Here is a 12402-nt window from a genome sequence, read left to right on the forward strand (position 1 = left end):
GGCCATTTGTCCCATCTGTTGTTGTATCATTTGCAAGGTCTTCACTACCTCATTCATAGTGTTATTGTCCATTGGAGGTGCTGGTTGGACTTGGCTTCTTTGGTAACCTTGGTGATTCTGATAAGTGTTGCCCTTTCCATAGCTGAAATTGGGATGGTCTCTCCAACCTGCATTATAGGTGTTGGAGTATGGATCATATCTAGGCTGGTTGTTGTACCTCCCAATGGCGTTGGCTTGATGATGGTCTTCTTGGAGTGTGGGACATTGATCAGTTGGGTGTCCCACACATAAACAAATCCCACATGGCCTAGGTGGCTGGGGTGCTTGAATCTGTTGTACCACATCCACCACAGCATTTTTTATAACAGATGTTAGTTCAGACATAGTAGAAAAATTTACCTCATTGGCCCTTTGTAGTTGCCTCTCTTCTCCATATTGCCTAGATGAGGCTGCAAGAGTGGAGATTAATTCTCTCATTTGTCTAGGTTTTTTGTCTTCAATGGAGCCTCCACAGGTTACATAAATGAATTTTCTCTCTGAGGGAGATAATCCTCCATAGAAGAATTGTATAAGGGCCTTGTCTGACATGTCATGTTGAGGGCATTCTGTGCAAAGTCTTTCAAACCTTTCCCAATAATCATATAGGTCCTCAGATGCTTTTTGCTTTATGCTTGTAATTTCTCTTATTATGCCAATTGATTTATGAGTTGGGAAGTATTTGTTCAAAAAGGTTCTAACCATATCATCCCAAGAAGTAATAGATCCAGGTGGCAAGTAAAATAACCAATCTTTAGCAAAGTCATCCAATGAAAAGAGGAAGGCTCTCAATTTAATTTGGTCTTCAGAGATACCTTGAGATTTCATAGATGAACAGATTATATTGAATGCTTTTAAGTGCTTGTGTGGATTTTCATTTTCTCTACCTCTAAACTTAGGGAGAATATTTATCAAACCTGTCTTCAGTTCAAAGGGAACTGTCAGAGGTGGGTAGGTGATGCAAAGTGAGGCATAATCACCTACAGGAGTTGCCAATTCTCCCATGGTCCTTTCTCTTTGTTCTTGGGGCCTAATTGCTGGATTTTCTTGAACCATTTGGCCTTGGACAGCATGTCCATCATGGGCAGCAACTGGTGCTTGAAGTTCTGCCATTGGTGCAGAATTCGGTTGCTGGAGTGAAGAACTTTCGGCGGCCGAAGATGGGTTGGGTTCGGCGGCCGAATGTTGGGCAGATTGCTCTACGGCTTGCTTTCCAAGTCTTCTGAGAGTGCGTTCAATTTCTGGATCAAAGGGTAGTGTGTCCCTGCGTTCAGATCTGGTCATGAAAGAAAATAAACAAGTGATATCAACTCCCCGGCAACGGCGCCAATTTTTGACAAGAGCGGTTGTCCAAGCTGGTCAAAAATAACTTTCTTGGTTACCTACAATTTACAACTGCAGATAGTGGTGAAAGATCGTATCCACAGAGAATTGATTACCTATTTATTTATCTCAATCAAGACCAATAAGACTAATTGAAAATACAAGTGAAAGCAAGTAATCAAGAGAAATAGAAACAAGTGCAAGAAAAGTAAAAAGGGGGGTTTTAAGATGATTTGATTAACAACTATTGAAAGCAATTAAAATAGAAAGTAATTAAAATAAAAGAGGAAATCAATATGAGAAAAGTCTAGTTGAAGATATGGATACACTTTGGTTGTTTGGGTTGATCATTGAAACATGGTTATCTTGATTGATTCAATAGGTTGGTTATGGGGGTGGAAGACGCTTCTCACCACCATGTCTTTCCTTATGAACAAACTGATTAGGGAACGTCCTCTAACCAATTACTAATCAACAAATTGCCAAGGAACATCCTTGGGCCATAGGCATCAAAACAATTGCCAATTGCATGAAGAACAAGAAAGATCCAAACCCTAACTACTCAAACGCATGAGATGATGTTAGATCATGCAATTCCTTGGATTTTTACACCAAGTGTTCTATGGACAGAATATTTCCAGCAATTACGGACTAACAAATATCCTAATCCAACAATCAATTAACTTTGCAATTAAGAGTCAAGTGGCCAATTTGATCAAAACAACAAAGCAATCTTAGAATTAAGCATCAATTGCATGAATATTGAATAAAATCAAAGACAAAAGTTTTTGTTCAGATCTCACAACCCATTAAACAACCTTAGTTTCAACCAAACTTCAACTAGAGAGAAGGTTTCAGCCACTCATGGCTGAACCAAACAGAAAATAAAAGAAAAGAAAGCAAAAGATGAAGAACTAAGGTGGAGAGAGAGCCTTGGAGAGGCTGCCGAAATTAGGAGAGAAGAGGTGATCCAAATCTGTCTTCTTGTCTTCTTGAAGCCTTTAAATATGTCTTGAGGAGCTGCCTAGGGTTTCATGGAAGTCCAGGAGAGTTTTAGAGGCTGTCCAAAGTGTCCTTGGTGTTGCATGTGCCTTGTTTGTGCATGAGTGAAGGCAAAAACGAGTCACATGTGTTAGAAGGCAAGTGGAGGCACTTTGGTCTTTTCATAGCTGCCCAAAATCCTCAAGATGCTGTACATTAAGTCTAAGAAATTGCCCATGCACTAATGAGGAAGGTGGAGCCTTCTTTGGAAACTTGAATGAAGTGGGAAACATGTGATCTTTGGATTTGGCTTCCTTAATAAGCTTGATCTTTGAGATCCAATAATTGAATGTGAATCTTGAAGATTTGGATCTCAAGATATTTTCCTTATTTGGCTCCTCAAATATGGCAACTTAGGATATGGCTTCTTGAACAAGGAAAGAATGCATTAGAACGCATTTTCGGCTGCCTAAATTGAGTTTCGGAGGCTGGACTCTCGGTTTTGGTATGAAGGTTCGGGGGCCGAAGGTTGGGGTTCGGTGGCCGAAGGAGGCCGACTTTCGTCTCTGGAGCCAATGTTCGGCGGCCGAAGGTGCTGCCGAAGGTGGGGCAGTTTCGTCTCTGGACTGGGCTTTCGGCCGCCGAAGATGCTGCCGAAGGTGGCTTTTCCAGATTTTGCACTTTTGAGCGTTTTTAAGAGCATTTTCTCTTGAATGTCCCTTTTCACCTAATATCTGCAAAACATGATTAAAACCACAAAATTAGGTAGAAAAGATGTAAATAGACATCAAGAATATCATGATAATATGGGCTAATTTATGCTCTATCAACATATCATGTGGATATTTCATAGTATCATAGACATTGAATTTAATGACTTCCCCTTCAAACTCCATAGTCAAAGTATCATCATGCACATCAATCTTAGTCCTAGCAGTACTCAAGAAAGGACATCCAAGAAGGATATCAGAACTAGTATTGCAACTATCTTCCTTAGTATCAATCACATAAAAATTTGCACGAAAGACAAGTTCATCTACTTGAACTAACACATCTTCTAGAATACCTATGGGATATACCACAGATCTATCAGCTAATTGAATCACAACTCTTGTGTCTTTCATTGCACATGCATTCAAAGATTTACAGATCGAAAGAGGCATAACATTTATGGATGCACCAAGATCACACATAGCTTTCTTAATTCCAACATTCCCTATCTTGCAAGAAATAGCAAACATACCTTTATCTTTGCATTTAGTAGGGAGCTCTCTTTTAATCATAGCAGTAACTTCACCTACACTTGCTTTCTCTCTCTCAACAAGCTTTCTTCTACTGGTGCAAAGTTCTTTCAGAAATTTTGCGTGCCTGGAAATCTGCTTGACAGCATCTAGCAGAGGTATGTTGATTTTCACCTTTCTGAAAGTCTCAAGGATCTCCTTTTCTTCCTTTTCTTTTTGTGTTCTTTCAAATCTCTTTGAAAAAGGAGGTGGAATGTGAAAACGTACCTTTTGATAAGCTTTGTGCGCAGGATTGGCTTCAGATTGCGCTGGAAGCTCTGTAGAGGCTTGCCTTTGTGCAACTGGCTCTTTAGAATGCGCTGGAGAGGCTACTACCTGGGCTTTCATGGCTTTTCTTAAAACATACCTAATATTGAAAGTTGACAATATTACTGCCCAGGTAGACAACCACCCTGATAGCTTTGACCTATGTAAAAGTAAAATCTTTCCCAAAGGATAATCTATTCTGACTTTTATGGTGTGTGACTCAAAGTATGGACATAGCTTTGTGGCAGACATCAGGAATGTAAATGCCAATTTCTCAAGAGGAGGATAGTTTAATTTTGCCCCCTTTTAAGACTTGGCTCGCATAGTAGATCGGGCTTTATTCCCCTTTGTCCTCACAAACGAGCACTGAGCTTACAATTTCCTACATCACAAACAAGTATAGAAATAAAACCTCGCCTTTGACGGGCAAGCTTAGCAAAGGGGGAGATGATAAAAAAAGTTTTTAAATTTTCAAATGCCTCTATACACTATTCCTCCAAACAAACTTATTTTTATCTTTTAAGGCTTTAAAAAATGGTAGACACCTCCTGGCTGAACATGATATAAACTGGCCGAGAGCTGTGGCTTGTCCATTCAATTTTTGTATATCATTTATGGTTTTAGGTGTCTCCATATTCTAGATGACACTAATTTTTTCTGGGTTAGCCTCTATGGCTCTTTCTGAGACTATGTACCCTAACAATTTTCTAGCTTTTACCCCAAAAGTGCACTTTTCAGAGCTAAGTTTCATACATGCCTTATCCAGTATGTCAAAAGCTTTTTGGATGTCCTCTGGATGATCTTCTAAGGATCGGCTCTTTACTATCATATCGTCCACGTACACCTCGACTATTGACCCTATAGGATCGAGTGCTTACCACCATGCCAAAAGCTTAAGCTTTTATCAGAGATGCAACTCTAATTCTTTATAACGTAGCAAGCCCAAGTGCCATAGTTTGGATCTAAGCAGGATGCTGTCTCACTTGGCCAACAATCCCCTCCCTAGCACCTGCTAGGATTCGAACCCATGACTTTGGCTTTGATACTAATTGTAGGATCGAGCGCTTACCACCATGCCAAAAGCTTAAACTTTTAGCAGAGGTACAACTCCAATTCCTTATAGTGTAGCAAGTCCAAGCGCCATGGTTCGAAGGGATCTGAGCAGGATGCTGGCTCACTTAACCAATAGACCCCATCATGTATTTGAAGATGCCCGACACTAATCTTTGGTAAGTCGCCCCTGCGTTTTTTAGCCCAAAAGACATCACTTTATAATAGAAGACTTTGTCATTAGGGATAAACACAGTCTTCTCTGCATCTTCAGTGTCCATCATGATCTGATGATAACCTGAAATTGCATCCAGAAAAAGAAACCACTACATGGCTCGAGGTAGAGTCTACTAACCTATTAATAGACGGGAATGGATAATGATCCTTTGGGCATGGTTTATTGAAGTCAGTAAAATCCATGCACATCCTCCATTTCTTGTTTGCCTTCTTCAACAGTGCTATGTTGGCGAGCCAGCCATGTAGGATATTAGACCTCTTTTACTATTTCTGCACTTAACAACTTATTAACCTCCTCCTTAATCACCTACTGCCTCTCCGGTGCAAATTTTCTTTTCTTCTGCTGTATCAGTTTTATTATTTCTTCAATAGACATCTTATGGGTGATAAGGGTCGGGTCCACACCTTTTACATCTTCTAGAGACCAAGCAAAAGTGGTCACTTTGCATTTTAGTAATTCTATTAAACGATTCTTTATTTCACCAAATCGGAATTCCTACCTTCAGGCGGAATCTCCGTTGGAATCTGGGATTTCTCGGATGTCGGAGCCTTCTAGAAGGGTAAAATAAAGGTTTTCTAAAATGTTTTATATGTTTTTATGGTTTTAATGAAGAAAGAAAATTGAGTTTTGAAAGAAAATGCTTTGGAGGAAAAAACCAGGTTCGGCCGCCGAACCTCATGTTCGGCCGCCGAACATGGTGGAGTTGCGGAGGCACCTTTGGCCCCCGAAGGTGGTTTGGCCAGCCACCTATGAAAGGCCCCCTATCCGAAAATGGGCGAGTTTTCTCTCTCCATTTCCGGGCAAGGTGAGTCTCCGCCACTCCCTTGATGATCTTGTGTTTTCTCCTCAAATCCTTCAAGTTTTTTTATGAGTTTTTACCATGTTTTGAAGATTTTAAGCTAAGATCAAAGTTTTGAGGCTTGGAGACCCCCGGAGCTCGTTCCTCCATATCTCCAAGTTTGGGATCGCATCTCCTCTCGATCTTCAAGAGGTAAGTGTAGATCCTCATATCCTCTTATGTTTTAAGTAAGTTTTATGAATGGTTGAAGGGTTTTGATGCATGTTTAGGCTAGTTATAAAATGTGAGGGTTTATGTTAGTTAGATGTTAAATGTATGCTTAATGTGATGTTTGTTAGGGTATAGGCTAGTTTTATGCCCCCTATATGCTTGAATAAGTGTTTATACATGGTTTAGAATAGTTGAATGCATGCGTGAGGTTTTTGGATGGCTGTATGCATGAGGCGGAATCGGGTTCTGCCATTCTGGAGAACCTAGGTTCGGCTGCCGAAACCATGTTCGGCTGCCGAACCTGCCTGGGGAGGCAGCCTTTGGCCGCCTAAACTGCCCTCGAAAGCAAGGACTTTTAGCTTTGGAGGGGAGTTTCGGCCGTCGAACCTGCCCCCGAAGGTTGGTGACTTTCGGCTGAGGAAGGACTTTCGGCCGCCGAACCTTGCCCCCGAAAGTGCTTGACTTTCGGCTCTGGAGGGACCTTCGGCCGCCAAACCTGCCGCCGAAAGTCCCCTGCGCAGCCTTCCTTTGCTTATTTTTCCATGCATGATTATGATGTTTTAGGGGGTTTTTGGGGAGATGTTTAGAGTATGTTTGATCCCTCATTTGAGTCCACCTGTGTAGGATCGGACCTGAGGAACCGAGGTGATCAGTAGTGAGATAGCTGCTTCAGAGTTAGTTCAGAGTCAGCCAGAGGTGAGTGGAACTAAACTAATCTTTTATTTCAAAGGATCAAATGTTTTAAGCATGTTCATGCATCATGATATATAACAGGTTGTTTGCATTAGAATTCACGAATATGACGCATTGCATTATTCATTGTGGGTGTGGATGGACAACATGACGACCCATTAGCCCTCTAGATATTATGTTATGTAACAGAAGTCCTGAGGAGCCCCACCGAGGGCTGGGCACAGAGCTTATGTATGTAATAGAAGTCCTGAGGAGCTCCACCGAGGGCCGGGCACAGAGTAGAGGGATTTTTGGATCAGTCCATCCGTGATGTGATTTGTTTGTGATGTGATGCATTCCATGAAAGCATATGTTTATTAAATTGTTTTTATTGTTCTGCTCACTGGGCTTTTGTAGCTCACCTCTCTCCCCTAACCCCCAGGTTTGCAGGAGCTCAGGTAGCTATGGGGAGGTCGGCAAGGCTATGTTTATGTAATAGTTTAGTAGTGGACATATAATGTAAAACGGTATAATGTAATGTAATATAGAGAAATGTTTCATGGTTTAGTATTGTGCTTGGCCCTTTCAGTAGTGGTAATCCCTTTTTGTACATGATCTATATGAAATGTTTTAATGATGAGAAATGTTAAACCAAGCTTGATGTATGTTATGTTGACCCAACTAGAGCATTTGATGAGGGCTCTAGTGTGGGGTTTTATGTTTACAGTTATGGTGCATGCACAGGTCAGTGGCTGCATATGTGGATTAATGCATGAGAAGTCCATTTCTTGAACATATGGACGATTATGGTTTCAGATTTTAATTTTCTTTCAATTATATGCGGTACATAATGGTCGATTCAATTGTACTACAAAAGTATAACAACCATCCTTCTAATTTTGAATAGATTTTATCTGGCTCCTTGATAGAGCATAATTTAGTCCATTTTATATTAATATTATTGATAAATATTTACATGATTTCTGCTTAATTTAGTGCTTTTAATATTATTTTGTAGAAAATGGTGTAAAAGGACACTTTGGAGAAAATACCCCTAAAACTGCCTTATTTGGAGCAAAAGAGAGCAAGCCTGCTAAGTTGAAATCAAGTCAAGCTAAATATGGAAAGTTCTAAATAAGGAAAGTGGCAAAGAAGGAAAGAACATTCAGCCAAAGCAATTTGAAATTCAAATTTCAAATCACCAAGTTGCCTTTTCCTTATTCTAGAAGCCACATCTCAAGCTGCCATAATTGAAGAGCCAAAGAAGGAAACTATTTTGAAATTCAAATCTCCAAGATTCATATTCAGATATTGGATTTCAAGATCCCACTCATTAAGGAAGCCAAATCTCAAGATCACATGTTCCCCACTTTATGCCATGCACATTCAAGTTTCCATAAAAGGCTCCACCTTCCTCTTTAGTGAATGGGCACACTCCAAAAACGTGGGCAGCCTCTTGGACACACCTTGGGCAGTATCTTGAAGATCTTGGACAGTAATTAAAAGACTAAAGAGCCCCCACTTGCATGCTCCACGTTTTTGCCTTCACCCATACACAAAGAAGGCACATAACTCACCAAGGGCACTTTGGGAAGTCTCCAAAAGACTCATGGATACTAAAAAGGAAATAGGCAGCCTCTCAACACCTATTTAAAGGCCTCAAGAACACAAGAAGAGGCACAATTCAACTCTCCAAATTCGGCCAAGCAAGGGCAGCCACACTCCAAGGGGCTTCTCCCCTCAATTTCGGTTCTTCTTTCTTCTTTTCTTTAATTTTCTGTTTTGGTTCAGCCATGAGTGGCTGAAACCCTATTTCTAGTTGAAGTTTGGTTGAAACTAAGGTTGTTTAAAAGGTTGTGAGATCTGAACATAAAGTGTTTGCTTTTGATTTATTCAATATTCATGCAATTATGCTTAATTCCAAGATTGCTTTGTTGTTTTGATCAAATTGGCCACTTGATTCTTGATTGCAAAGTTAATTGATTGTTGATTAGGATATTTTTTAGTCCGTAATTGCTGGAAATATTCTGATCTAAGAACACTTGGTGTAAAAACCAAGGAATTGCATGATCTAACATCATCTCATGCGTTTGAGTAGTTAGGGTTTGGATCTTTCTTGTTCTTCATGCAATTGGCAATTGTTTTGATGCCTATGGCCCAAGGACGTTCCTTGGCAATTTGTTGATTAGTAATTGGTTAGAGGACGTTCCCTAATCAATTTGTTCATAAGGAAAGACATGGTGGTGAGAAGCGTCTTCCACCCCCATAACCAACCTATTGAGTTAATCAAGATTACCATGTTTCAATGATCAACCCAAACAACCAAAGTGGATCCATATCTTCAACTAGACTTTTCTCATATTGATTTCTCTCTTATTTTAGATTACTTGCTGTTTTAATCACTTTCAATAGTTGTTAGACAAATCATCTCAAAACCCCCCTTTTTACTTTCCTTGCACTTTACTTTTGTTCTATTTGCAATTACTTGCCTTCACTTGTGCTTTCAATTGGTTTGATTGGTCTTGATTAAGATAAATAAATAGGTAATCAATTCTCTGTGGATACGATCCTTCACCACTATATGCAGTTATAAATTGTAGGTAACCAAGAAGGTTATTTTTGACCGGCTTCGACAACCGCTCCTGTCACTCCTGATGCAATATTCCTGATTAGGAACTTCATACAGGTTTCAGATGTTGTGCACATGCCCTTCGTATAATTTTAGTCAATAAATTCTCTTAATCACTATAGGATACTAGTTAATGAACTCTAGTGATTAGAAAATGGTCAAATCTAGAGAGAAATGATATGTTGGAAGAAAAGTAATATCCTACTATAATTTATCTAATAAATAATTAGTTGCTGCAGAAGCAGAAAGAGCAAAGAACTTGAGCATTAACAATGTGAGATCAGAATATTTCCTTCCAATAACATAGCAAAGAGCAGTACAACACTTTCAACATTATTCAGGTGCAAATTTGCACCACAGTAGCAGTAGGTGCTTGCTGGTCTTTGAGCAGCTAGCAACAGCAGCAGCATGTGGCTGCTGCTACCTTGCTAGTGCAATTTCGCACCACTAGCAGTAGCAGCAGGCTGCTTCTACTGTAATTTTACAGCAGTAGCACCTGCTGGGGGTGCAAAATTCAACACCAGCAGCAACAGGTGCTTTTTGATGTTGTAATAGCATTATGTCCAGTTGAAGGCATTACTCAATCAAGTGTTAAATCTTCAGGCTTTAGTGGAGAGATGAAAATCAAAATAGCTTGAAGCCATAAATATTCTCAAATGTTTATGAATTGTTAATTGTTATGCTTCTGTGTTCTGCATCATCCTTATAAGATAAAATAAATTTATGATGGTTTGTTTTGCAATCTTATTTAATGTATTTCTTGCTGCTACTTTTTCAAATGTGAATATGAATTTCTTTTATATACAGGTGTAACTTTCTCCTTAATAATTTTATAGATAAAATTCTGACCCCAACTCAAAGAAGGGAAAAATACCTTGTTATTGCTGTTGTTCTATTTGTTTGCACTATTCTTTCTCCCCATGTTAGTCACTTTGACTAATCTTGAATGTAGGAATACATAGAAATGTATTGGGGATTCTTGGCTTATTTTCCAAAATTTGAATAGTGTGGTACTTTGCCTTCTCCTATTGTAATACTTTTAAGTTTCTGTAAGGTTCTTTAATGGTTAATGATTTAGAATGGGTGGCTATCAGTGTATGGAACATTTAACAAGAAATATTAAACATAAAACTTGTTGGAATTAATTACATAAATGTTCAATAATCAAACTGGGGAACATTTAAGGAGTCGTATGTATGTGGCAATCACAGGATGAGCATCTAATATTCATTTTTTCAAGCACAACCTTCTCAAACTAATATTAATTAGATGCCTTTGTTGGCAATGACAACCGTTACAATCTGCTACACTATGCTTATTTATAGCTTTTTGACTATATTCGCTAGGTGTCTATGTTATTAATGCCTGTTTGTACTTCTATCTTAGATGCATTTGGATGTTCTAACATTTGAAAGTTATTTTCTTGCAAGAAAACCTGAAATTATTGATCAAGTATATGGTTGATTCATTCTGGTATGAGTTGGTCAAATTTGAGCATTTGCCTTGCATTCAGCCTTTTAAAGTTAAATATGAGCAGGTATTCTTTCCTTATACCTGTTTTTTTATAGTTTAGTATTGGCTCTGTAAAAGAGAGTACTTGCCTTTACTGTTTCCCAATATTGACCATTATAACTGTAGTGCCCAGAGCATTGTACAACAATAAAATGGTGGCAGCACATTTGAATTGATGAGCGTGCACTGGGAAAAGAAGAGAAGGAATACTTCAATGGGAAAGGTATATTTTATTTATATTTTGAACTGAACTTTTATAGGAACTTCTCTCATGGCTTTTGAATGTTATACTTATCAGTCATGTTGAAGATATGACATCCACATCACATGCCAAAAAAGTTTAGTCTCAACCTGTGGTAGCAAATGGAGTATCTGCAAGCTATCCATCAGTAAGGTATTTTTAAGTAGATCCTCAAAAATTACAAGAAAAAATATTTATAGATGGTGTGATTTATATTTTTATCTGCTCATAGTTCAAGGTTTGGTGGACTGGTTGTTTACAATGATGATGAGGATGATGAAGACTATAGACTTCCACTTAAGAAACAACCGGAAACCTTAGAAGAAGGCGAAGGAACTACAGAGTCCCTCAAGTTGAAGCATAAATTGCCTTCTATGGAAAAGGAAGATGAACCAGTAAAGAAGCAGCGATTAGGTAAACCTTTAAAATCAAGAGAGAGTATTTGCATCTTTGTGTTCAATATTGTAATAAGATAAGGAATAATCGGGCAATTTCAGTATATTTCTCCATTGAAGTAAGTGTGTATATATGCAGATTACAAGGCCTTGTTAAGGCAACTCCTAAAAATTCTCTATCAATCAATTAGCCTATGATTATGTAATCTCCTATAATTATGTATAGATTATTCACACTCTAACACTCCTCTCAAGTTGGATCATAAATATTTATCATGCCCAACTTGTTAGAAAAATATTCTATTCGAGACTCATTTAAATTTTTGGTGAGTAGATCACCCAGTTGCTCTCCTATCTTCATATAACTAGTGGAGATTAAATTTTCTTGAATCTTCTCACGAATGAAATGACAATCAACTTCAATATGTTTAGTCCGTTCGTAGTATACTGGATTGAGAGCAATGTGAAGAGCAGCCTAATTATCACACCAAAGTTTTGCGGGTGATACAACATTCATACCAACTTCTTTCAGTAGATGATTTATCCACTGAATCTCACAAGTGGATTGAGTCATGAACCTGTATTCTGACTCGGAACTAGATCCGGATACCACATTTTGCTTCTTACTTTTTCAAAACACTAGGTTTCCTCCAACAAATATACAGTAGCCTGTAGTCGACCTTCTATCACTTTTGGATCCCGCCCAGTCAGCATAAGAAAACACTCAAGTGCAGTATGCTCATGATCACTGTAGAGTATACTAAGTCCA

The 12402-nt window shown here is 38.8% G+C and overlaps 1 pseudogene; it reads left to right on the top strand.

Annotated features, from left to right (window-relative positions):
* LOC110624219 overlaps nt 1-11714 on the top strand; it is a 28172-nt pseudogene extending 16458 nt beyond the window's left edge.
* The last annotated feature ends 688 nt before the right edge of the window (nt 11715-12402 follow it).

The sequence above is a fragment of the Manihot esculenta genome, chromosome 10 (assembly GCF_001659605.2).
Source record: "Manihot esculenta cultivar AM560-2 chromosome 10, M.esculenta_v8, whole genome shotgun sequence".
Taxonomy (NCBI): Eukaryota; Viridiplantae; Streptophyta; class Magnoliopsida; order Malpighiales; family Euphorbiaceae; genus Manihot; species Manihot esculenta.